Genomic DNA, 27,598 nt, shown 5'->3' on the forward strand with positions numbered 1-27,598 from the left:
CCATGCGTTGAGATTTTGGATCTAATTAGTAAATTACGCAAAAATTTGATCATTGAGAAAAACTTTTTTCAAAATGTGGTTTACAAATTTTTCGCAAAAATATTTTGTAACACGTACGTACGATGAATTTTTACCTGTTACTTTTTCTACCGAGGTCAAAAATTCTGTCAGTCGTTACATTTGAACAGTATTTTCTATCCCGAATAGGAATTAAATGCTCCGTGGTGAAAAAATCATTGGCTAGAAAGTCACGTAATATTTTTTCGATTATACCGAATCGTCAAATGAAGGACAAAATATGAGGTTTTTACAATATAACGAACGATCCGTATTTACAGAATGATTTGAAGAGCGTCCGATCAAGCCGAGATACGTGCTTAGATATAGCGATGAAACCGGAAGTCGTTTCGGGCATCAATTCACCCCCGGGAGAACCGCAATTGCGGGCGAAAACCGCGGGACCGGGGTTTGCGCTTATATATTTCGTTAGCTTTTGTCTTAATTTCTCCTGGCTGTTATCTTTTACTTTATATACACACCGCGTCCGGGGAGGTTAGTCGGGTCCATTAATTAGACGGGAGCGCATTAAGCCAGGCATTAATATACTCGCCTGTGTTTTGTTTTATCCTCCAGGAAGGACGCTCCCGGCCGTTGTACGGTTGTCTGGAACCGCCGCGCCGTTCCCGGTTCTCCTTCCTACTCCTGCGACTCGCTTCATCCCCAGGGACTGTTTAAATTTTACAAATCGTTCTGCGACCCGCGATCCCCGCGAAAAACGCGTCGCGACTAGATAAGACGCAAATTGATTAACCGATGTTAGAAAAACGACACGGAATTATCACTTTTGATCACTGCTTGTGGGCATCTTTGCCATTTCCGTTTATTTTTTTCGCTTTTTTTCCGGATGTCTCGAGTCTTGACGAAAAATTTCGCACTACTTTTCGATGGATCTATGAAAATGTTTGTTTTCTTTGAAGTAGCCTCGAAAAGTGGTTTTTTTTTTTTTTTTTACATAGAGAATAGGAAGAAGAGCGGAAAAATTTGACGGAAAAATGTTCTATTTGAAAACAGTCATCGTCCGAAGGTCTACAATTTTGAGACTATTCACATCTGACAGCGTATTAAAAATAGCAATAACAGCTTACCTGTAATTATCGAAATTGCCGTTAAGTATCATGTAACCAATAAAAATAAAACTACCGCGCACTTGAATGTTCATAGAATTATTTCTTATTACTTCGAAAAATCAATAAAATAAAATATTTCTCATTTATATCAGTTATTTTGGAAAGTTCTTTTTACGTTCATCGAGATGTCTTTAAAATTTTCAGGTTTCAGATAACGAATGATTGAATAATTCCTACAACCAATTATTTTATTCTGCACGCGCGCGTTAAAATTCACATAAATCCAGCGTGCACAGTTTTGTCTTATTTTGCGATCGCCTTTCTTCTCGGGATGTCTTTTCACCGATCGTATAATGAAAACGGAATTCCACTGGAATCCACGTGGCCCTCCGGTCTGCCTGAATATTTCGCATGGAATAAATCTCACGTAACAGTGGCAGTGAAATCCTCATTTGCTAGGCGTTCAACCCTTGCTAATGGGTGTAATTTAAGGGATGTTTTAAGCTCCCCGAAACCGCATGTGAGCCATGGCAAAAACTTCACATATTACACTTGCTTGTGGAAACCCATTGCGACCGCGGTAATTAGACATTTGCATTCTGAGCGCGTCGACCCGAAGTTCGTTGCTCCAAAAATCTACCCTTAAAACTCAGAACTTCCAGCTTTTGACTGATCAAAGAGAAGTCTCATCGATGTCTTGTTTAGCCGAGTTATTATGCAATTCATTTTTTGTATTCTGATATTTTTGTGTTGCTGTTACTACGACTAAAATTTCTGCTGAAAATTACAATACCTGTTCAAATTTCTCAAATCACTAAAAAGCTTTTACGTTAATCAACGATTGTTGATTAATGATCAACATCCTGGTTCTGAAATTTGATAAAGACACCTAAGAGGCATTAGTTCTATCTTTATTTGAAGTTTTTAAATCGAAACTAAAAAAGTTTTCTTGGGTTACATAAACTTGCGGTTATTATCGGAACTGAAAATTCTAATTTCATCAGAATACTGTATATTTTAGTAAATTTTTTATAATATCATCGAAGAATAGAGCGTACGATGGATCGATACATAAAATTACGTGTCTCAATCCAATGTGTAGCAAATTTCGTCAGCAATATCATTTCGAGTAAAATGAGTAGAGTTAAAATTGATCAATCAAAGACCATTTTTCAAATTTCAAAGCTCATAAGGATGAAAAAAAAAAAAATACAAGTATCCGTCAGTCGTATTCCCTTCAGACATATGAGCGGAAAAAAGTCGTACCACTTTTGTGCCGTCACACATATGTGGGCATTTAAAAAAAAAATCTGTTTACTAAATCGATGTGACTGTTGTTCGGTTGATCATAGTTTGTGACGTCACTGCATCCGAATCTGCAATCAGCTTTCCAAAATTCAAAAAGGCGGATCCAATATGGCGGGAGCAAATTCGAAGAGTAGTTAGATTTCGACAAAAATTTGTATCCTCAGTGTTTATATCATGTTAGATATTTTCTCGCATTTAGGCGCTCAAGTTCAATTCGTAATTTAATTTGACAATCCCGATATTGGATCTGCTATTTTGAATTAAAAAAATCTGATTTCAGAATCAAATTCAGCGAACTTAAGAACCGAGAGTTGAAGAATAGATCTCGCGATACCGAGATTAGACGATAAATGTATCAAGTTTTTTTTTCTGGTACAAAATTGGTACGGAAATCTCATTATCGCCACACTAAGAAGAGGCTAAGCTCGATCAGATGATTTTCGATCAGGTCTTCTCAGATTCTCGACTCTAGAATGCCGTCGTGTTTTGGCCATCGTGGGCTTCGTGTCCGTAGTTTGCAGACGATACGGGGTTTCGAGAAGGGTGGGAGGTATGCAATCAGATTACGCTAAGCTATGTTCGTACGTGCTTGCGTAGAGCTTTCGCCCCCCGACATCCACCCGCATTCTGTATCCCCCCTCTTCACCCGGCGTGAAATATATTTATTGTTGTTTGCAAAGCGGTACGTATGGCTGCCGGCGACGGTAAAAACGGGCAGAAAATCCGCGAGCCTCTCTAAGCCATCAACCCCCCACCGGCACGCGGAGTCGGGTAAACTTTTAAATCGTGGAACGTTGCCGCACGCGAGCGTCCAAATTTATCTATTAGATATATTCGGTTTGAGGTAAGCGATCTGTCACTGTCGAGATACAATTTTTGATACAACTTTTAGAAAAACGCCAGCTCATTTTCACATTCTTTTCGTCGGCTTTTTTTATTTCTTCTGCTCTTTGATCAGTTATCGGTATTTTTATTTCTCTGTAGCTAATCTCTAACGATGAAGTTACACAGTGATTTGGTGCGACTCGTGTAAATATTCCCTTAACAACGTTGGAGATTGTGCCTTTTTAATAACAGTCTTATCAATGATTAATTTTGCTATATTTCCGAAGATAAAACCAAAGATTCACTTTTTCGATTCATAATTAACCTGAAAATGAATCGAATAAAATTTTATCAACGAATTTTACAAAATTTCTCAAATTTCTTACATAAAATTTCAAGAAACATACAAGTCATCGTTCCAAAAAATTTCCAATCAAGTCAGTACCAATTGGTCAAAATAATTAATGAATTAAAAAGGGTTCCTTGTTTGTTGTCGTAAAATAGTAAAAACGTTAATAAATTTGTATATTTGACCAGGTAGAAATTGTCCAATATCTTTCCGATAATACGACGAAAATAAACTTTTACATTCGTAATTTAACTTACTTGAAATTTCCTTGAAAATTTCTGCGGCATTTCCCGTATAAAAGACTATAAATAGTTTCATCTTGCGGGATGATCGCGTGACTAATTCAGAACTGATGATCGGCGTTGAACTAAATCTGACGACAAAAGGGATGCTGTGTAACTACTTGGGGGAAAGTTTTATCTTCCCTGGATTAATGAACGGATTAAAGTATTTGCCGCTGGATGCGGGCTGATTGGGGGTGAATGTGGGAGGGAGGGGGTGGGGAGGGGGGGGGGGGGAGAAATCGGTAGGGGATTAGAACTTGATTGGCTAATTTGTAAGTGTCCCTGGCAGCGCGGCGCAAACTTAACAATCGATTGTTCGGCTCTCCGTAGGCGTACGAGGAAGAGAAACACACGCACGAAATTTTCTTCACTTTCTTCTAATCCGGCGATTACTAACAATTGGATACGTGATCGTCATAAATCGGTGCCACATTTAGGTGTCGATAATACTGCAAGGATTCTTCGTTGTTACGCTGTTGGAAAAATTTAACCAAACATAATCCCTCAACAGATCCAATTTCCATTTACGTTATTTGTTCACATTTTTGTTAGTAAATATGAGACAAATTTTTGTAAATTTTAACATTTAAATTGTCGTATCAACATTTCATTTTTGTAATTTGAACTTTTCTTTTCAGCGAGTTATACGTTGATGAATGGTTAAATCAATCCGAAAATATTAGCGGACATGCTGGGAGATTTTTTTTCTAACCATGTACGATTAGCCGCATGTTTTAACTTTTCAAAAGCGAATTTACGGCCCTTCTGCATTCGGGTATTCGAAGTACCATACATGAATCAACTGAATTCCTAGCACCCTTGTAACAGAATGCCCGTTTTCTATTACGATAATTTATGTTGTGTATTGAATAATTTCGTCGATCAAATTTTCTTCATCACCACTTTAATACGACAGAAGACAAGGTATAAAGATTTTATCAAATAATTCGAATTATTTCGTGTATAAATGTAGACATTATGTCTATAAATAAAATATATAGGTAAAGAAAAAAAAAAAAAACTTATCACGAGCATTCGATTTAAAATTTCGCCTCGTTTTCGGCTCATTTCATCAGTCGGTTTCCATATATCACCTTTCGTAATTCTGACAAATTAGTTTACGCGTTTTCATAGCTTTGTCCTTGTTCGTTTCCACCGCACTTTTTTTTTTTCTCTAACAATCACGACGAATGTTAAGATGCGATTATAAATCATATATCTGACAAATTTTTAGCTACTCGGAGAGCTCACTCCATATTTCCTAAGATTAGACACGTGTCAATTGTTCGATACATCTAAGGTGAAGCATTCAGCTACGTTTAGTAAATCGATGAAATTATATTTAGGTTATTTTCTCTATTCCATTACAACTCGAAGAATCGTCAAATCCTACACATCTTGACATTTTTTAATCCTATCGGTAGTAGAATTCCATTTTCCAGGAATGGGGCAGGCGATCGGTGACGCAGAAACGGAAGTCAGAGTCACATTTTAATCCGGTAAATTCGAGCCTCGGAACAGGCTGTATCTACGAGAATTCAGCTGCAGTGGTCAAGCCAAGTTAATGTGCGGCGGACGTAGGTGGCTGACCGCTCGACTGATTTACATCACACCCCTTTGCCAGGGGGCGGCGGGGGCAAGCGGAGGGAAAGGATTGCGGTCAGCTGAGGGATGTAGCGTGTGATCAGGGTACCGGTTCTCATTAAACACCAGCAAGAGAGGGACCCTTTGACGAAGGGCCTTCCGTCCTCCGCTAGAATAAAAATCACGGGGAAATCCGACCGACGTATCAGCTGCCTTTCCCCTTTTCTCTTTCTTTTTCTCTCGCGATTCCGAAAGTGAAAATTTTAAATCGCCACTTTTTTTTTAACATCAGTGAACTGCTGAAACATTGGAGAACAGGTTTTTCTCGAGTAAAATATTTTCGCGACCTCTGTGAATTTTTACCGTCGAAAGTGAACGGCATAAATGAAAATTTCGTGATTTTTTTCCTTGCTGTTGGAGGAAATTTTCGTTCGTTCGCGAGTCTTATTTTTTTCGCGCCTAGTTACGTCGCATTAATAATAAAAGTTTCGCTCATTGTGTCCGCCCTTGTGATGGGAATTGATGGGGGATGCCGGCGGGCGAGGGGCATGTTTTGTCTTTACGTTATGAATGGTTCTTATCGGCGACGAGTCCGTCACGACGGTCGTTTTGTCCGGGTGTCCGTAGAACTGTCTGCGAATTGCAAGGCGGCAGGAAACCGGAAACGGAGCGTCTGGACCGACGCTGCTTTGTAACGTATCGTGGAAAATATCGAGACAAAAACGACACCAGAACCGAAAATGTTTTTTCTTTTTTTCGTTACATTCCGCTGTTACGATAATAAAACGAGTTTACAAATATTTTCCACATCCTGCAGTAAAAAGAAGAACGAACAAAAAAAAGTAAGTAAAATAACCAAAGCCTTACAATAATTCTTGCGAAACGTTCGCGGATATTAACGGAAAACGCAACCGTAATGAAATTATTCGCTTATCGAGGAAAGTTGTGCATTTGCGTTTGCATTTTTTCTCAAATAGTTAAACAATTTATGGTCGAGGCGTGTATACACCATATATATATATATATATATATATATATATATATATATATATATATATATATATATATATATATTGCATACCTACACAACCAACGCACAAAAGCAAGATTAATAATGATTTAATTAGCATTCCTATGAGTTTGTGTACAAATCAAACGAGCGAAGGGAAGGCGAGAGAGAGAGAGAGAACGTGGAGGGAGAACAAACACCGAAGCTTTCAAGAATGTTTATTAATTACGGTATTCCCTCCGTCTGCCGTTGGGGCTTCACCTGTTCGTTCAACGATTCAAACTGTTGCCGCCCGCGTTGGTATATAAAACTTTTCTATTAAATCACGCGGCCTTCTGAAATTTCCCTAATCGACGCCACGTGTCGTCTTACTTTTTTGCATAAATATATTATAGAGCCGTAATAAAATCTCCCTAGTCTTCGTAAAAATATTCTCGAGAGAAATAGGTGAAATGGAAACGAGAAAAAAAAATGAAAATTAAAAATTCAATCTGTCACGAGCCGCATAAAAATACAGACAAAGACAAATTTTGGTATTGTTCTTACAGGATGTGGAATCAATGTTTTTCATTGCAAAGAAAAATATTTATTGAAATCTTTATTGAAATCTTTTTCCATATTCGTCACAAATATAAAAAATCCAGAGCCTGAGTGATTCGTACGGATCGTCAAAGACAAATAAATGTGTTCTCGAAAAAAGTAAAAGATTCCGCAAGTATGTCGGACGCAACAATTCAAAGTCACTAGCAATTGTGACCATGAAAAAATACGATAGGCCTTCGAACTGACCGATCGCTCTCAACGAAAATTGGTCCGAACTCGGTTGGAGGATGAAAATCGATACGTAGACGGGGGGTTAAGATTCCTGAAAGAGTACAGAGCTTGATAAACACACAAGACCCGCTCTTTCCCCCGTCTTTTGGTCAACGTGCCGATGGAGTTGAATCGAAGTGTGAATTATCCGGGCTTCGAGGTCTGCGGGTTCGGCTTTGTGAACTGGAGCCGGAGGCAGCAAATAAAAGCGAGAACCAGGGGAAAGTGTCGAAACCAGGGCGCGTGCAACCGAGAGGATGAAAAGAAATAAATAAACTGGTATTATTGTTTTGGTGATGAATGCGCGGGGAATGATGAAACCTGAAAAGTGCACGAATGCGCGCGGTGGAAAAAATATCAGACGTAATACCGCGACGGTAACGCTGCGGGTGTTCCTTGCAGCGAGGGTGGAAATCTACTGACCTCGTGCTTCGACGCGTTTCGCGAAGCGCGCGAGAAAAGATTTCGACGAAATATTCCCGCCCTCGGATTTATTGTAAGTTGAACATTACACAGAAGTTGGAAACGGCCCGAGAGATATTCTTCTGGATATATTTATACGGTTTGAATCCACGTACGAGGATCATTCTAATGGTTTTATTATACCGATACGCTTGCGGGGCTTCGCGCCTCGTGTGTGCGCCTCTTTTCTCACTCTTTTCCCGCGGAGTTCTGAAAGGGATCATACACCGAGATCGACAAAAGAACTGGTGTGAACAAAAGCACCAAATATACGCCCCATTATGCAATTCGATGTGGAAAGTGAAATCAGACCGAAGCGTCAACCTACGATTTGACCTTTTCCAAGTAAAAAACGGGAAGCTGAGCTTTCAGGCCTGACGTACGTGCGATCTCTAAATCATGGGAGACCCTTTGTAAGCAGGGTGTAAGGAAGGGTCATTAGGGTCCTAAGCAAAGACTGACCAAGCCGGGGCTTCGGACCCTCTTCACATACTCGCCCTGCGATCTGCGTAATTATCGGTGAATATACACTCCGCGGTTACGTCAGCAATGGTCATTTCCGTTATCGGACACTCCCCAGACTCGCCTAGCTTCTGTCTAGCCGCGGATGTTTGCTGCCCCAGCTAGGATTCGGCGGGGACTCATAATTAATCGACCACCGGCCGACATCGATGACTCGGCGTCGAAACACTCGCTCAACGTTGTTAGAATTTCAGTGCCGATATTCCACCTCTCCGGCTACGAATATATCGAGTCACCTCAGCTGTAAACCACATGACACCAATAGAGTCACATTTCCAGTGTTGCATGGTTTCTCTATTTTCAACTTTTATCAAATCAATGACTTCTATTCGTTAATCTTATTATGTGGTTCACTTGATTTCCGACGATTACCTAGGGGTTTTTTTTTTTTTTTGAGTTCTACGGATTCCGAGACTAAAATCACTTGGTGTATGGGAAATTAACAATAGCGCGTTTTTAATGAGAAAGTTATGAATAGAATCAACGGAAAACAGTCGACATTGATGGTCATGGATTGAAATCATGCATAATTTGGCGTTTACCGTAAGACTGACAATGATTTCTAGGGTTTTCGAATCTTGTGGTGAAACTTACAGTAAAGAAATCAAACTTTGACGAAACCACAAAGTTTCGAATGATCGGAAATCCGACGCTTAAAGTTTCGAAATCGCAAAATACCGAAAGGGCATAACTCCGACAAGTCAATGTTCCGCAAGTGCGAAAATGAGATAATTCTAAAATCTGAACCATCGAAATTCCGATTGATCCAAGATTTTCAGTTCTGCGAACTTGGAGCTTGGTGAAATTTCACTACTTTGAGCTTTCTTTGTTTTATATTTTCGACATTCTTACGTTCGGAATTCTGGTCAATCTAATTTTCGGTATTCCTGATTTTTTACACCCACTTGTTGAGTTAACTACGCTGCGTGGATATATTTTAACTTTCGAAATTTTACCCTGTCGAAACTTTGCTTTTGGGAACTTTGCTCTGTCACAACTTAAATTTTTGGAATCCTGCATTTCGGAACTTTGAGCCGTCGGCTTTCCAACCATTCGAAACTTTGTTGTATCTTCGTCAGTTTGATTTCTTTACTTCAAGTTTCGCCAGCAAATAACTCGGAATCAGGCGCTTTCGAAACATCGATCCCGCCGCGTTGTTACGCATTTATTTCCAATGATTCTCCGTGAATTATCATGGAATATTAAAGTAATCGAGTTTCCTCAATCTTGCAATTTAATTACCAGCTGTTAAACTTACGACTTCCTCGAGTGAACGAGCGGCGAAAGCTTTCGTCTCATTTCTATTCTGCGTCAATGAAGTGGACACACGGATTCGCGAATGAAGGATCAACCAAGCGGCGAGAGCAGCTACCGCGAGTATGAAGGGACGTTGCTTGGGGCAGGGGGATGAGGGGGTGGATGAGAAGTTAGTTGGTAAATCAAAGCAGATGTTTCGAGCGGGGCGAAGAACGTCGGGTGGTGTACCCCTGAGAAAAGTTAGCAAAGTATTATAGCTCCCTCAAAGAATCAACAAGTATCCATCCAGCCCAAGGTATTCCTACTTGGCTGCGTCAGCCGCATAACCGAGTCGAGTCCTCCCCCTCCTTTGCCGAACTGCCGCCACAGCCACCGGTGGTGTATGCGAAGAAGTAATATATCACGAACCCCGCAAGACCCTGACACCCCTGTCACCCCTGTCGCCGGCTTAAGCGAGAGCACCACTTCGATTAAGTGTTCCTTTTCTCGGGCGAGTCAACCTCCGTTTCGGAGGCGATAATCATTTTCCCCGTCACCCTGACGTCAACTTCCCTGTACAGAAATTTTACTGTCACCTCGGTACCTCAACGACTCCGACAATTCCGAAAGTTTTTCTTGAGGGTTATGCGGAGGACGCGCGAGTCGGCGTCGAGTGGTCATCGCGATGCTTGGGAAGTCGGTGAACCGCGCTGCATCAATTCGAATCTGAAAATCAGCTTCTCTTGGTCGATTCATTTTCTTCAATTCTTGGTCTTTCGCGATGTAATATGGCTGCGCGTTCAAGAATGCGTCGGGTGAGATTGAGGTTAATCATCACTAGTTAGAAAATTCACGGCGTCAATAAAAGCCCACGCCGATTAGTATAAAATTAAACATCATCGGTGTAAATTGTTCGATTCTTGACACCCGAGTGGTTATAAAATCAACACTAAAATTGTGTCGAGTTCTGTAGAATATTTTCAGTGTTATATCCGACACCGCATTTATCTAACGGTGCGGGTTGGATTGAATTGAAACAGTACCTCGTCAATATAAAAAAAAGAAACAGAGGAATTAACGAAGTAGCAAGGAAGTACCTCAAGTTCTCAACGAAGTTTGGGACAGATAATGCTATTCTGCGTTTTTTTTTCCCCCCAAAATAAGAATGAAACATAAACCGCAGATAGCCAACCCTAGAATAGAACTTAAAAAGTGTCAATTACACTTGTTTAATTTAGGAATATTTTTTTAAGTGCTTGGAAGTGGTAGCGACGCTCGATTTCAAGATTGAACGACGATGCCAAAAGAAATCGACAAAATTGAAACCATTCCTCCAGATTCACGAGATCTTACGAAATACGTAATGAGCAGTTTGAACGTTGATCATCTGAAATCTTGACGTCCGCGACTCTATCCATCCATCCATGACATGCATAAACCATTCGAGGGACGATTACTATTCGGTTAATCAAACAGTTAGTGAGTCTGAGGAGAAGAGGAAGCCGGAGCAGAGATTTGGGGATCGTTTGACCCCAGTTTATCATTTCAAAGTAGGCAACATCCACTCTGAATTAATGATTCATGGATAGGTAGAAGACGCTTCCTGAACCTGGTTCGCCGAGGTTGCGGCGGCGCCGAGGCCAATCCGGTTCACCCGCGAAGCGGAACTTGAGGAGTCCGGGTGGACGCAGGGTGCCAGGTTCCTTATTTACGGCGCCGCTTGAACGTGTCTATCTCCCAGCCTGTGGCGGACCTAGATCATGCCAGTTGCCCGAAAATTCATCCCTGCCGCACTGCAAGGACCTTCGTCTGTCTGGTGGACCCGGCTCGAGATCGCCATCTTAGAAACGCGGCCACCGCGCTAAATCAAGCCCCGTTAACTTAATCATCCCGATTCACCTCCACCGAGTCCTGGTGCTGTTTAATTTAGCGAAAATTCTCTCCTCGGATCGGACGCACATATCTTTGCTCTTTGATAACCGTTCGTTCTCCGTGTCTCAGCGATTGAAGAAGCTCGAAACACGCTTTTCACCCGTCGCGAGTGAAGAGTAGGGTATAAAGAAAAAATAAACTAATTTTTTTTCACCCTTGACGCACGAGTGATACTTGTTGAAAAAGGTTTTACCGAATCATTTATTAACGTCCGTACATCTCTGTAAAGTCTTTATTCACATTCTTCCGAATTCGAGAAGATTTGCCCTCGCGGTACATGACGTCGTTTTAAAACATTACCATTTTCTGTTTGAAAACATGTCGAAAGCTTTTTTCTCGACTCTGGAAAATCTACAAAATTTCCAAATTTGGTGAATGTGTACGCAAGATAGAAAAAAACTTAATTTACTTTGAATACGAATCCAAGGCAATTTTAGGTTTCCCATTCAACGTACGTTTCTGAAAGTATTTTATCCGGCCAATCCCACAACGTGAATTGGAACAGGCTCGAAAGCGTATTTCAAAAAAAGACAACAGAGCTATCAGATATCCTCAACCCCTTGCAAAACAAAAATTGACCAGAGACCGCGGTAATGATGCCTTAAAAAAAAAAAAAAACCTCCGACGTACAAAATTCACCCTCGACTGTGTAGCGGACTTAATCGAGAGTACGCGAAACAGGAAGCGGAAAAGGCCAGCTTAATACTCTGTTAAACTGAAATGAACCCTTCTAATTCTGTCGTATAATTCTGCACCGGGGAGGAAAGGAACTCGTCATATCTCCGGAATATATGCAGCGTGTGACGGTTTCACCCGTAACGGGGAACGAAGGGGTCGAAAGGAGGCTAGCAGGGGGAGGTGGAGGTGGAGCGATATGGTTTGCAAAGCAAAAACCAGGAGTGACGTCATAACAGTAGCAGCTTATCGGGACTTGCGGTACATTAAACACGACGATGCTACGCTGCCACCCCCGCCACCCCCGCCCCTCCCCCAATTCTGAACCTGAACCGCAAAGTAGCGTTAGGGAGAGGGTGAGGGGGAGGGGGGGAACTAACACTGCCGAAAGATTATCTTGTCGCTTTCAATATTCCTATGAAACGTGCGGGATGATAAATTGCACTCCTGCGATAGAACGGATGCACCTCAATGCCTAGCCTGATTTCGTTATCCCGCTATTTTATCCACCGAATCGGCACATTTTTTTTTTTATTCGTTCCTCCGCGTCGTGTATTGAATCTTGTTCAGTATTTTTCTGTCATTAATGTGATTTTCGGCACTGGGAGAATTATTGCGTTTGGAAAATCGCTTCCTTTTGATCAAGTGAGTGGTTTTAATTGTAAGGAAACTATAGCGTGGCTAATTCTGTAATCAGTTTTTTACGTGTTCCCGAAATGATAGTTTGGTAGCTTGAGGTGGGATGGCATTTTTGAATAACAATTTTGGCGTTTGCGGTGGATATGCTTAAAACGCCTAGAAGCATTTAGACTAGCCGAGAAGAGTTAGAGTCTTCGAAGATTTTATCCAATTTTTGTCAGATATTTTTTTTCCGAAGCTACAATTTTTAGAACAATTTATTTTCCTATCAATCTTATTCAGTGTAATGTTACATATGCATTCTTAATACTATACGATAAAAAAAAGCACGTTCACTAACCAATCACGAAAAATTGATCAATTTTCCAATTTCTAAACAGTCATATATTTTCGCGTTTTCAGCCCGAGTAGAAAAGAGAGAAAAAATTTATGTAACTTAATTACGGCTCGAGTTTGGTTCTTTTGAGAATCAAATTTCTGGCTTCCGAACGAATTGCGGATATTCTAAACGGACGTGACCTTTGATTAAACCTTTAGTTCGAAACAGTACTCACGCATAATGATAGGTACAATAGAAATGTACGTATAAGCATGTAGACGGTTCTAGATAAGAGGTAGAGTAAAGTGAGTAAAGCGCAGGTATAGGTACCTACATAGTTTGTATAATCTAGATTTCGCAGTTTAATTATGCAGAGTTCACTTTCGGGATCGTAGCTATGCTAATCCGACCTTATTAATAAGGACTTAGTCAGAGTGGAGATCCCTGTACTAAATGGCGTCTAACCCTTCGCTAAGTCGAGCCGCTACTCCGGCGTCGCCTCGAACCCTTGCTGTCCCTTTTACGCTCTCACTTCGCCTCTGCAAAGTAAGCGAGATTTCTCCATATAATCGTTTTATCCCCGCCGACTTTCGGGGACTTTACTTTCGGTACTTAAAATTAGGATGCCGGAGGTGCCTCCGCCAAACCGGTGAGAAAGCTTGCACGCTTCGCGGATTATAAGACGAAGAGTGTTATTAATTAATTGCGGCTAATCCAATCGACCCGAGATCACGTCGAGAGAAATTTCGATTCGACCGTTGATTTTTTTTCGCTATTAAATTGTCCCCCGCGATCTCAGGACACAACGGAAGCCGAAGCTTTCAACGATATTCCCGATCCGACGAATTTATTTCAAGTATAATAATGTTTTACGAATAATAATAATGACGATAACAATTCCTGCAACCCGTTATCGCGGTACGTATATCGGTGACGTTGCGGACAAAGGTCCTGTCGCTCAATTTTGACGCCGTGATCGTCGGCGGAAATCATTTGCCAACTCACTTGCCACACGCGTCAGGATCAAGTGGATCAATCGACAACCAATTATCGGATACTGCCAATATACATACATTATACATAACATCGGGACTTATCAACGCCGTGAAGATGGACGGCGATGCGTCGATTCGGTTACACTTTTTCCCCCTTCGCCAGGATAAAAACTAGATTCAAAAAATCAACGGTCAACTTTCGAGAACTGTCGAACGTTTTTTTCACAAATTTTTTTTTCTTCTTTTTTTTTTTTTTTCTCTCACCTCGTACCACGGGACTTTATTTTCGGCTCGAGATCCAGACGCGTGCGGCGAAGGTAATCAGCAGTAACGGATATAAGGTGCCTCGACGACTGAATACAGATTTTCTTTGTTGTGGTTTTGCTCGAGATGCTTTTTGCCCGTTGAATATCCAGGCGGATGGGGCGGACGGAGATCTCGGCTTCCGCGGTATCGACGCCTCACAATACACCCCCGATGCTCTCCTGACACCCCCATTTGCAAGCCGCAGCATTTCTGCGGCATTTGCGGAACACCGCGAATCCGCGACCGTATTTTCGAACGGATTTTTATTCAGATTTTTCTCTCATCTCTCTTTCTCCCTCCGCCCTCCTCATCCCCTCCCCCCCCCCCCCCCCGCCGTCTTTTTTTCCGCACGATTTTTTGCCTCTACCCCGTACGTGTGAAATTTCACAACGTTGAAGTTCGATTCGTATTGAAAATTTAACGATATTTGTTCCATAGAAATTTCTCTGCGATACGGACAAAAAATTAGCTCCACCGTTTAAGACATTTTGTTTAGCAATAATTTTTTCTCAATTATATACTAAAAATTAGACAAAAATACGATCTTACAAATAAAACGAATAAAAAAGACAGCAGCTGATTTTAGTGTTCGACAAAAAATACGGAACAACTTGAAGAGTGTTCAACGTAACTTGAGAGAAAAACAAATCCCAAAAATTTGAAACACGAAATTGTTTTGGGTACAAGTTTAGGGTTTTGAAATTGGTCGACGAGGACCGATGTTGGGGGCATAAAATATGGGGATAAAATCAAGCATGGCCATCGGTTATCCCGACGTGGATATAACGCAGCGATGAAATGTACGCGTTTGTAACGCACAATACGATTAATATCTCGTCGAAACCTGCGCACCCTGAAACTGTTATGGGCACCGATCAGTACCGCGACTATCAGTCGCTTCCGGTTCAACAAGCAGCATCATGGCTGCCCAACAAGATGGCGCCGGTTTGCCAATCCGTACGGTGATATGCAAGGGCGCATATGCGGTGTGATTTAAATGCTCCCAAAAAATACGGTTGACATTCCGAAACGTTTGTTGGTCAAACACGTTTTACTTTCCTGTGAAACTCATGAAAAATAAATAAATCATATACGCGTTAGGAAAATTTTTGGTTATGGTTATTGTAAAGTCCTCGTAACTATTTACCAGAAAATCCAGTACGTGTTAGTATTACTTTTTTGATATATAGTCACTCGTGCTTTATTTTTTTGCAACTATGTTGTTGAATCCTAAAAAAATTCTACTAACTTTTGCCTTGCCAATTTTTGGCGTTTATGTTTGAGAGTGGAATTGATGCCTTTTACCGCAACCTGTTACAACCAGTTTTTATTTTTTTTAAGATTTTCAGTCGAAATTCGGACTCTTTTCCTCTGGCAAAATTTTTATTTCTCATAATTTTTCAATCCATTTTTGGCACATGCTTGTATCGATGCATTTTTCGAATCGCATGGAAACGAAGGTGATCTAAATACGCAAATACAAATGTGATTTTGATTAATAAATTGGGTGAAGTCTCGAGCAAAATAAAAGCTCGTGCGAAAATACCGAGACACCAGAAACGAAGAAACGAATTCGTTTCCGCGGAAAATTTGACCAATAGAAAATTGAGGTGTGATTCCCGATTTTGGTGAGAATTCGAGTTGAAATTTGGAAAAAGTTTCGAACCGGAAACGGTGGCGAGGAGAGAGCGAGATGGAGAGTTCGTATCTAACCGTAGGGAGCGAGTAAATCGTGGCTAATGGCGCTTCACTGAATCAAACCGCGTGCGGCGTTTAACAGAGCAAACAGACAGAAAATGGAGCGCAGCCGCATATAAAGAGTCGATGATAACGGAATGATATATGACTTGGTGTGAATAACATGCCCGCGGGCAGTCGCGGGGATGCAGCTCGAGGGGTGGAGGGTGAGGGTGTTTCGGGGGTGGCGTCGGGTCTCCGCCAGCAGCGCCGAATCCCGCTTCCATATGATTGATCGGGGCGAAGATAGCCTCAGATATGCGCCGTTCAGGATTAAGTGAATGTGCGAACACTTAATATCGCCGCTCTCCGGATTGACGCCGTAATACAGATTCAGGAATTAGGGCGTGGTTCGAATTCCGAATTCGAAAAGTTCCGAAAGCGACTGATTCCGAATTATTTGGTGGCGAAACTTGAAGTGAAGAAATCAAACTGACCAAGAAAGAACAAAGTTTCGAATGGATGGAAACTCGACGGCTCAAAGTTCCGAAATGTGAGATTCCGGAAATTCAATTTACGATAGAGCAAAGTTCCGAAAATTAAAGTTTCCATAGATTAAAATTCCGTAAATGAAAATATACCCACGCGGCGTAGTTTACTCAATGAGTGGGTGTAAAAAATCAGACTGAAAAGGATCCCGAACGTAAAACTGTCGAAAATCCAAAAAGAAAAAAGATCAAGTTGGTGAAATTTCACCAAGCTCGAATTTAGAATTTCGATGTATGGTATTCAAAAATTTGATGTTACTTCAAAGTTTGGTTTATTTAGTTTAAGTTTCGCCAACGAAAAATTCGGAATTTGGTGCTTGCAGAATTTTTAAAATTGGGAACTTCAAACCTGCCCGTTATCGAATTAGCGAAAACCTGTTGCATAGAATTTCAAAGTATAAGAAGTTGAGGTACGGAAACGTCAAAATGTGAGAAGGTCAAATTATAGAAAGCCAAAATATAGAATCGTCGGAACGAATGAGAATACTCTAAACGAAAAAATAGAATTCTTAGAATTCTGCAGATTCTATGTTTCAATTTTCTACACTTTAATCTTCCATCAACCTTACGAAGAATCTTACAGAAGCATTCCTACAAAAGTATGAAAATTCACAAATTATAACGAATCAAAGAGAAATGCGGCGTAGAGAAATAGAAAAAAAGTTGTCCGCTCAAAATCAATGACACCGCAAAATCTGTTAACATCGAAATACAATTTCAAGCATATTTAATTTTAAACAATGCTCTGCAGCTTGATATAGGTTTGAAGTTTAGAAAAAAGAGAAATAAATAAATACAATTATAAAACCCTTCCGCAATATGATTAAGAAAAACTTTTTCAGCTATCAAATTCCGCAGATCAATTATCCAAAACTTTGACGAATACTCAGCGAAATTGATTCCTTAAATCAGCCGTGAAACGTAACGTGTACATCAGCGACATTCTTCTCGAACGGTTTACAACCGCTAAACTTAATCCGGTCAGCCGTGTTTACATTCAAAGTTCATTTGAGCTCGGAGAGTCGGCAGGTGAACATCAAAATTACGCGTATAAATTCCGCGTCTCGTTTAACTCAACGAAGATTATACAAGTACTATACAGTGTGATAATTTTGTTTTCTCCTTCAACGAAATTGGCAGCAGGTTCGCTCTTCCGTTATTGTTTTGTTAGTTATCACAGTGCGTTGAACTTTGCCTCGTCAATGTGTCCATGTTACTCTCTCTCTGTGTGTGTGTGTGTTTGTGTGAGTGCGATCGAGAAGTTATACCGCACGGATCTGCAGTGACGACGTGCAAATCTGGAATGGCTGCGACGAAGTTTCAGCGCAATTAGCGGCTGTGAGGACGAGCTTGAGAGGCGGTTCGATACTGCCGCAAGAGACCAGTTGATGATGAAAAATTACTCGGTGAGTAGCTCCTGGCCTATAACGAGCATGCATTTTATGTTTACGTCGGCCACTCAATCCCGTGCCAATTATCGAACGTGTATTGTCTGATAGAAAGTGAACCGTTGTTGCAACGTTCTGCTGCTTGATCTGCGGTTACGTCAAAAAGTTTCTAAACTGTTACGTCCGTGAGTGGAGTTACTCCTGAGCGGTAAGAGTAAACTGGTTGGTTTCGCTTTTACGTTCCAGGGCAATCGGAAATCAGGATGAGGATTGAATAACGTAGGGTTTGTTTGAGATATTACTTATATATTTATTTCGAGGAAGCTCGGATGGCGGTAAAAACGAAGTGTGCTGTATGAAGCTGTGTAAGAAGTCTAGATGTGACGTTGTTGAGAGTTAGAATAGGAGTTTTCCTCGAGACGTGAAACGTACGGGTGCAGAAAAGGTGTGACAGTGCTAGGAGTAGGGAATGGAATTTGATGAGTAAGCGCGATAGTGAATAGCGTGAGACTACGTAGAGATAAGAGGACAGGACAGAGACAATGAGATTAATGTAAGAACTGTGGGAGAGTTAGCGAGTAGGAAAAATAGAGAGAAGTGGTATGCTGGACGTAACACAACAAATGGGAAAATTGTTGTTCATAACTTCTTGTACTCTCTTTTTCAGCGACAGAATATGCAGTTTATACTGCAATCGTTTTGACTGATCGTTGTTTGTTTCGATGGTGAATAAATTCTTGTCGATCATCGGTGATGGATTGTTGATAACTTTTGCGTATAATATAGACAGTAGCTTTTCATGCGATGGTTTTTCGTAATTAAAATCATCTCCGTTAATTTGCAGGTAATTTTGATTTTGCAGATACATTTTAGCAAGGTTATTGAAAGAGTTACGATTCATTCTTAGCATCAAAAGAATCGAATCAAAAATTGACTGATTATCGTGATATTTCCGAATTACGTACGGTTAAACGATATGCTTGTGTATCAACAAATTATTTTTCACCCCGAATAATTGTCACATTTGAATCTTAATCCAAACCCCCGTTATTTCATAATTCTTATGCTTCGGTGGTCCTCAATTTCAATCCCGTTTAAAAAAATTTACCACCAAGCGTAAAAATAAAGAATAAGTGTTGAATTTCCGATCCAGGCTGTTACGAAGAAAAAATTCACTCACAGCCTCGTAGCTTAACGAACCGCGAGGTGATTATCACCCGAGTAAATGGCATAATAATTCGATATCTCGTCTCCTTATGCATAATTATTATCAACTCAATCAGCTAAAAGTACCATAAAAATTTCACCCCGCAACGCAGCTTCACTTGGCTCCCTACCTTTTCTCTTTTTTTCTTATATCTTGTTTCAAAGACTTTTACGAACACTTTTAATCGCCCTTGTTAATTCTCAAATTTTCCTCTTATCAAATTGTCTTCGATTGCAGAATCGCGAAAATTATTCTCACGCCATGATTCAACTTGTGCGTTTCTAATCAACGCTACGTTTCCTCTCAAGCGTTTTTCTTCTTCCTTCAATAACGGGGCAGCGGCACAGCAAGTGCAATGCCTATTGATTTTGTCATCGAAAAAAACCTTGTTGCCTTATTACTTCCCAGCATTTTTAAAGCACGTATTTTTCCTAGTAAAATAGCGAGTTTTTGAAAATTCAAGTAATTATTACGTTTATCCCAAATTCCAGGACAACTGCTCGACCGATTTCATTCCGTTTTTTTTTTTTTTTTTTTTTTTTTTTTATTCAAAACGAGCAGAGTTCGCAGTTTTCGTTACTTCGACACACCCGTTTTCGCCGAGTCGTACACGGTGTATCGATAATATACGATAAGGATCTCTGCGGGCGTTGAGCTTTCCCGCGTGCAGTAATTTCTCGAGGCTTTACCGAAGCGAGTAAGTGAGCGAGTGCCTGAGTGGGTGAGGTTATAACGGGGCCCGAGAATCGCTGTGGGAACAACTGCGACGTGCAGAAGCAATAAAGCACGAATGGTATATGTGCCACAGTAAGTTAATTTCGGGGCATTACTCTTGAAAGTATAACCGTTAACGGTAAATAATACCGAAACTATGCTCCCCGGGAAAGCGGCGGCTTCTTCCCGCACCTTGTACCCCGTATGCCCCGAACCCCGTACCTACCCCATAAGGCCATAACCCATAACCATGCCCACCTCACGTGTAATAACTCGCATTCGCGAAATATATTACACTCCAACAAATCGCACTTAAGAATCGCCCGGAGATATGGGAATTTTTCTTTGGTCTTCTCAGTCTTTTTTTTTGTCGAGGGAGTTTTTCTTCCTATTTTTCGCGCATGGAATACACGCGACCACAATTCACGGGTTTCAGGTTCCCCATACAGGTTTTTATTACCGCTTGTGAATCATACTTACCTCGCTTTTTTGAACAGGAATTTTATTTTTTATCGCGATGGGTATCGCGCGTTTTTAGGATTCTATAATTTTTCATGATTTCTTTTGGTTTTCATTGACTTTTCAGGGCGCGAAAACGGTTCACGTATTTTTCTTCGACTCAAATATATCGTACGAGTACAAATTTTCGGAAGCTTTCACGGAAGCTAAAATTCCAACGAATTTTATTTCACGTAACAAAATCAGCAAGGTTTCAGGAGATTCGAAAAATCGTTTGACAAAATATTGGAAGATTATACGAGATTTGACGAAATTTCACTTGTTTCAGAAGATCGAAAATAAGCTTATTCGATCTCGAAATATTTCACGTAACTTCGAACGATTTTTTGGTATTCCAAAGACAGGCTTCAAAAAATCTAATGTCAAATCAGAGTTTCGTAGCCATCTAAGATTGATTTGTGACATTGCAACGAGAATAAATGGTTAATAAACACCGTTACCCGTTCAAAGTTCTTACAAAATGGTTATATTATCATAAATGTACTTATTTCACAACTTTCCACCATCGGGCCGCTTCCCTCTGTAACAATATTGTACACACGACGAAGGGGTCGTCGGTTTGAAATTGTTCAACGATGTCATATTCCGGTTTGCGTATTTGATTATATAGTTTCAATTTAACCCTTGCCTTGCCCTCGGCAGCAAGTCGGGTATTTAGATTCTGTTTAATGCATGGCCAGCCTATCCCTTGCGGTGTTGCAGTTATCCGTAGAGGCTATGAATACAATAGCATCTCCGCGACGCGTTATATGCGTACAATACACATATACCACGGGCATAGAATTTCTCTGATGTATGTATAGTGTACCGCCACTCAGTTTTGCACACGTCTATGCAAAATTAACCGGCAGTCTCATAGAATAAGCATGAAACTCTGTTTACAGTACACGCGACACTTTGAAACCAATCAAATTTCTCCCAATTTTTGTTTTCCGTTTAGTTTCTTTTCATCCAGACAAAAACTGTTATTATGAGGATTTTTTTTTTTTATTTTCTAATTTTACTCTAGAAAAGAGTTATAAAATTAGCTCATCGGCTAGTGATCGTTGAATACATGTATTTAAATATTCAACTTTTCAAGCGGCACTTTATCCCATATTGAAAAGCGCCATAACTCATCGTCTTCTATCGTACATCTACTATTTATTTCAGCTCCAGAATCGCTCTATAATATGCTAGGATCGTTACAGCCGGACATGAGGTTGCGGATTCGGTAAATTATTTAGCCCTGAAACCGGTGGTCGAGATGAGATCAAGATGAGGAAGATCCTTACCGATTTTCCGGTCGAAAACCTCATTAAAATTTCATCGTCTGTCGAACCCAATTTCATATCAACTAAAATCTATGCATAGACGAAGTTATAAAATTTTAAAGTAAAAAGAAACGAAATAATACCAAAATTGCTGCTAAATCTCTTTTTCCAATTTCCCAGATTGGTTAGCAAATAAGTGAGTTTGTTGTTACAAGAAACTTTTCATTGTCTTTTGATAAAAAAAAAAAAAAAAAAAAATTGCGATTCTTGGGAACGATTCGGTTAGAATATGAGAAAAAAAATTTCTACAGAGTCTTATCGAACTGGTACAGCAGCGAAGGAACTTAAAAAAATATATTTCGCCACACCTTAAGTTGACATAAAAAATGCTGTTCAGTTGATAAAGAACAGGCGGTATTATAAGCAACACGATCCGGTTGTCTGAAATCCTGGTTAATGCCTGGTAGGATATTTTGAATAATTGACTGACGAGCCAAAGTTTGAAAACGTAAAAAAAAAACAACAATTAAAAAAAAAAAAAAAAAAATTTAAAAATAAAGAAACGCTGAGAGCCGGAAGGCACTTTTTAACAGCAGCCGGAGGATCGGAAATGAGTAAAAGACATTCAGGCGAGGCTCCATTACTATTTAAACGCCACCGCCGCTGCTTTCAGAACAACCGAATCTCACTTCTCCCTTCGTTCCGTCGTGATTTAAAAATCAGTATCGAAATCGAGTGCTTTCCCTTTCTATCTTTCTATCTTCCTTTCTTTTTTCTTTTTTTTTTTTTTTTTGAGAAAGACACAACGATTTTTTTCCCGAGAGCAAAAAGAGAAAAAAAAACGAAAAGAAACGAAAGTCCGAAGAATAGAATAAAATTGACACGACCGTCGTTCGCGATATTCACTCTCTTACGTGGAACTTTTATCGCTCCCCTGTATTTTCCCGCTTCGAAGTTACCTACTGCAGTCTCTCTGTGCCTTGCCCGTTCATTACGCCGGTCCTTCTGTGAGACGGATCGTCTGTACGTGCGCTCACTTGAACGATCGAGGGGAATTGAGAGCGCTCCGTTCGTTGCCAGCGGTGCAAGCCCTTCCGCCGAGTGCATTCTACCCTTATACTATACGCGATAGACGTACAGACCCTGTGTTGTACAAGCGGATCGTGAAACTGGCTACAGAACGGCTCGATTGTATACCTTGTACGTTGCGGATCGACGTGCGTATGACGTTTGCACGTTTTTCACTCGATTTCAGTGTTTTTATTTCATTTTTTCTTTTACAATTAATTGGCGGGTTTTCCATGCTTATGGACAGAAAATTTTGAGGATCATATTATTTAACTCTTTTCGGCGACGCACTGAGAGAATTTTTTAGTTCCGGTTACCGCTCAGTCCTTGATTATTTTAATTTTTTACCACAATCGAAAAATAGAGTTCTAGGTAGAAAATGAATATTGGTTTTCTAGCTGGTACCGGAAAGTCTGGTATCCGTTACTATTTCTCATTACGATCGCTGTTACTATACCTTCTTGTAACTGTTGCGAAAAGTTAATGCTCATCCAACAATAAATTGATTTCAAAGCCTTGTTTAACTAAAAATTTACAGTAAACCGAAGATACTGATTTTGCGTTGCAATTTCCAAAAAAGGATCGATAAAGGCGCAAAATGGTTACGTGTACCTCGTTTTTCATTATCCCAACAATATTCAAACAGTTTTTTCAACGATACCTGTTTAACTGAATTTTTCTGGTCACTGTAACAAACGAAATTTTTCTCAGTGTGAAAGTAATTCTTATCAGTTTCTAACCTAATTATTCTCAAGTCATACATTAACGATTTCAAACAGATGTCGGTGATGTCAGGAATTAGAATCTACTGGATAAATAAAAAATAGCGAATCTGGTTTAATGGGATTCAATATCTTGTCCGAACGGTTAAATAATTACTGTAATATTAGGGGTGTTAAAAATAGTTGGAATTTATTAATCAAATGATTATGATCATATCATGTAATAAACTTTCAAATTTAATGAGTTGAAAAATTTTACCCGAGGAGATGAAAATTATCACTGTATTACATAATAACGTTTTATCAAATCGGAGCCAGAAAGTATCGATTCAAATATTTAGCTGTCGAATTAAGCGATGAAATTATTCGTTGTTATTAACAGTCTATTTCATCGAAGTAAGTTTTTTAGTTTCTTCAGATAAAAATGTTCGTTTTTGGTTTACCAAAAAAGTCCCGTTACTTGAGTTTCGACAAATTATTGTTTTCCGGTGATTATATACCGAATAATTCCATTGATTTCAATTCTCGCTCACTAACAATAAAACATGAATTGTCATACATTTGTTTTTACGCCAACAACGAAACTGTTCAACGATTCAAGATTCTCCGGAGTACTTGTATTCGTAATTCGTATTGAAACGTTTTATCAGGTTATGATGATCGCAACGATCGATTAACTTGCCGTGATAGAAATGAGATAAAAAATGGCAGATTAAAGGTGAGCCTAAAGGGGTGGGTTTGGAAAGAGGGGCGGCTGACCAAGCCCTAATTTAGTTGTCCACCGCGCCTGAGGGAGTCTGGACAAAATTTCTGGAGCAGATAATTATAAGGGTCTGTACCCTGGAGCGGTTTTGCCCGCGCGTGATCCGCGTTATAAGCGTTATAAGCCTGTTACGAGCGGCTAACTATATCGCTTTTAGACAAATTTGTCACCGATCGATTTTCGCCTGGCATGTCTTTTAAAAAAACGCGCCGCAAGTCGAGCTTGCGATAAAGAGTCAGCAAAAAACGAAAAAAAAAAAAAAAAAACCATCTTGAAAAGAGTATACAAACAGCCGACAAGAATATGAAACAAATCTCAAAAGACTCGCTTCGCCAAGCTTCCGACTTCTCAGGTTTATCCTTTTGCTTCAGATCATCGCGATCAGTTTGTCACCGGAATTGCAGCTGCGGGATCGTAAATTTTTCCCAACTGTATACCGTATAAGCCGAGCAATTCTTGCCTCTCAGATTGGCTAAGATGATATTTGTGGTTCGGCGTCGGAGGTTCGAAGCAGCGTTCTATCCCTCCAAACGAGGAGTTACGAGGAGGAACGTTTTCCTCATCTTCCTCTTTCCCCTACTTTCTTTTTCCGGAGTTCATCCAGGCTCAGTTTTGTTGTCTCTACCGTAATTCATAATAACCAGAGACTCGCGTCTTCTCCAGTCGGCTACCTCCTCGGATTCCTCCGGCATTTAAGGGCTTAACGCATTTCGAGACGCTCCCGTTTCTTCCGGATCACGATAAGGATTTGCGAATGACGGTTATGGCCTCTCACGCGAAGAAGTTGCGCCTCGATTTCATGCCACTGAAGTGATTTTTATTTCGTTCTTTATTTCCCCCTTCTCTCGCTCTCTCTCTCTCTCTCTCTCTCTCTGAATCCCCCGGGAGAATACCGCACAACGTATAAATAAACGATCACCTGGAATGCAGCCAGTGCGTGTAAAACGCCATATATACACAAGCGATTTCCCCACGATTACTAATTCATATTAAAAAGTGTTCAACTCTATTTCTCCCCCCTCCTCTGTTTGGCGCCCCGCGGATGGTTTTTGTTGCTTCCTTCTTTTCTCTTCTGGATTCCCGGCCGGCTTTTTTTTTTGTTCATTTCGAATAATTTCCGTTTTTCAACCGTACAATTTTTCATTCGGCTACGCTAATCGTTGCCTCTTTTTCCATCCCACCCCCACCACTACGTCTCCCGGTAATATTTAATTTTTAATCCGACTTTATTCAAATGCTCTCCCCCTCCTTCTCCGGCTCACCTCCCCCCCACATTCTCCATTACTGGACTTCTAATGGGAATACGATTTATATCCTGGCCTGTGCTTATTTTACATTTATGCTAAGTACAGACTACGTGGGCAACTTTTTCCCTTTCACCCCCCCCCCCCCCCCCCCCCCCCCCACCTCGCTACTCTCGAGGTTTGTTTTAACGTTGAATGCCAAATTGAACACGCTTTACGGATATGAAATTGTTTGTGCTTGTTCAACTTTTCGATTCAAAAATAAATGAATCGGTTTCTGCTTTTGGGACCAGGAAATACGCTCGAAGAAAAAGGTTCAGTATCACAATGTGCTGAAAAAATTAGCCTCTTTCTATTGAAGAAAGGGATTTAATTGAGTTGAAATAATATTCTTTATATTTAATCAACTGCATTTGAAAGCAAATACATGTATATGCTTCCTCTTTGTTTAATGAACAGAATGGTAAACAAGATGTTATTTTGAATTGAATAGGACTTGGTTCAATTGTATCGCAATGCAAATGTGTTTTGAATTTCAAGAAATCTTATCATATTTAAACAAAGTTTTCTCAAAGTTTTTTTCTAATTTTCTTATTCGTGTTCACAGCGAGATATGATTCGAAGCAATTCAATCACTATGACTCTTGTGTGATTTCGTTTTTTATTTCTATGCCTATGACGCGATCGATACCTACTCGCTTTCTGATTTCATATTTTTTCTGCTTCGGATTTAAAATCATTTCGAACAATTTTGAGATCGGTTTTTACTCCTCTTTGATGAGTTAAAATGATTTCTATGTATTTTTATCTACTAATTAAAAACGATTTTAAACGAGTTACAGGATTCTAATTATTTTTTAAATGATTTTCATTCTTATTCATCGATTTAAAATGATCTTCGGCAGTAACAAATCCAGTTAGAATATTCAAAAGCTTTCGATTAAACGGATATTAATATTTATATTCGGGAAATGCCTCCCTTTATCAACAACGTTTTGCAGTTTTGGCAAAAAAAGATCAAGAAACAAAATCATAAAATCCCAGTCTTTGACTATTCCGTTTCTCCCCAATCTTTCATCAACGTCAAAAAACTTGAAAATCTTTCCGGTGACACCGAAGCTTATAATTCGGAATATTTTTCGGTCACGTTTGTATCGAATTTAAATTGACAATCCAAGTTGATTGACCGACATTGTAAATTATCGAAAAACTCCTCAAGGTTTTCAAACCGCAACAGGACCATCCGAGTTTCGTAAATCGCGGCTACGGAGCTTAGTTTCCGGCAGACAGTCGTCCAGTCATGAATTCCTCCGTAGCTGGAGTAGCGAACCCCCGTTTAAGACAGACAAATGCGTTTCGGTCAGTTGGGGCCTGGCGGCCGCCTCGGTCAGAGATTTACAAGTTTAGTTACCACTGATCACACTCCGGGGACCAAAGCCTGATGGAAGCTCCGTAGGTAGTCTAGACTGATATGAAGTTCCTCGCCGTGAATTTTCGCTCCCAGAAATTTATCCCACGCGATGCTGGGATCAGCGATCAGCTGGGGAAATTCGTCGAACGCGGGTCGACATAAAATTGTTTAACGTTAGCTGCGGTGGAACGATCAAACTATAGGAATGAAAAACATGACGTTCGGACAGAAAATGAAGGAGAAGAGTGAGTGAAGAAAATCTTTCTTTTCCATCTCGCAAACGGCGGCAACAAATCCTTCCAGTTTCCTAACGGTTACAGATAGCGAAGGCAGCGACGGCTATAGTACGTAACCGCACCTACCTGCGGTGTCATTTTTTCCCTCCGCTTATGAATGACCAGCGTCGGATAAGTCGAGTCCAGGATGTATCGCCGACCGGCGGAGAGCCGAGGGTTCAGAGCGCACGAACATTTGTTTGAATTATTTTATATCCGGCGATTTTTTATTATCTGTTCCCTTCCCTTCCCTTCCTCTCTGCCCGAACGTTGTTGTTACGCCCGTACAGCGAATGCTTTCCGCACGGTGTTCAGGGACCTCTGCGAGAAATGCGAGATTAGGCCGTTTTGCTCCACCCCTCCAGGCATCACCGGAAGGATTATTTCCGCGTCGAGTTTACCGGCTAGAAGCGTGTTGTATGTA

The 27,598-nt window shown here is 40.4% G+C and overlaps 1 protein-coding gene and 1 long non-coding RNA gene across 4 annotated transcripts in view; one reads left to right on the plus strand and one right to left on the minus strand.

The window, feature by feature from the left end:
- The window catches only part of LOC124306855 (LIM domain only protein 3-like), a 104,788-nt gene that overhangs the window by 45,407 nt on the left and 31,783 nt on the right, over positions 1-27,598 (minus strand). The window lies entirely within an intron of this gene.
- The window catches only part of LOC124306859 (uncharacterized), a 61,256-nt gene continuing 51,115 nt past the window's right edge, over positions 17,458-27,598 (plus strand). Inside the window, exon 1 of the long non-coding RNA XR_006908698.1 lies at positions 17,458-18,016. This is a non-coding gene — a long non-coding RNA (uncharacterized LOC124306859). The remainder of the gene's footprint in view (positions 18,017-27,598) is intronic.

This window comes from Neodiprion virginianus, chromosome 6, assembly GCF_021901495.1.
Source record: "Neodiprion virginianus isolate iyNeoVirg1 chromosome 6, iyNeoVirg1.1, whole genome shotgun sequence".
NCBI classification, from domain to species: Eukaryota; Metazoa; Arthropoda; class Insecta; order Hymenoptera; family Diprionidae; genus Neodiprion; species Neodiprion virginianus.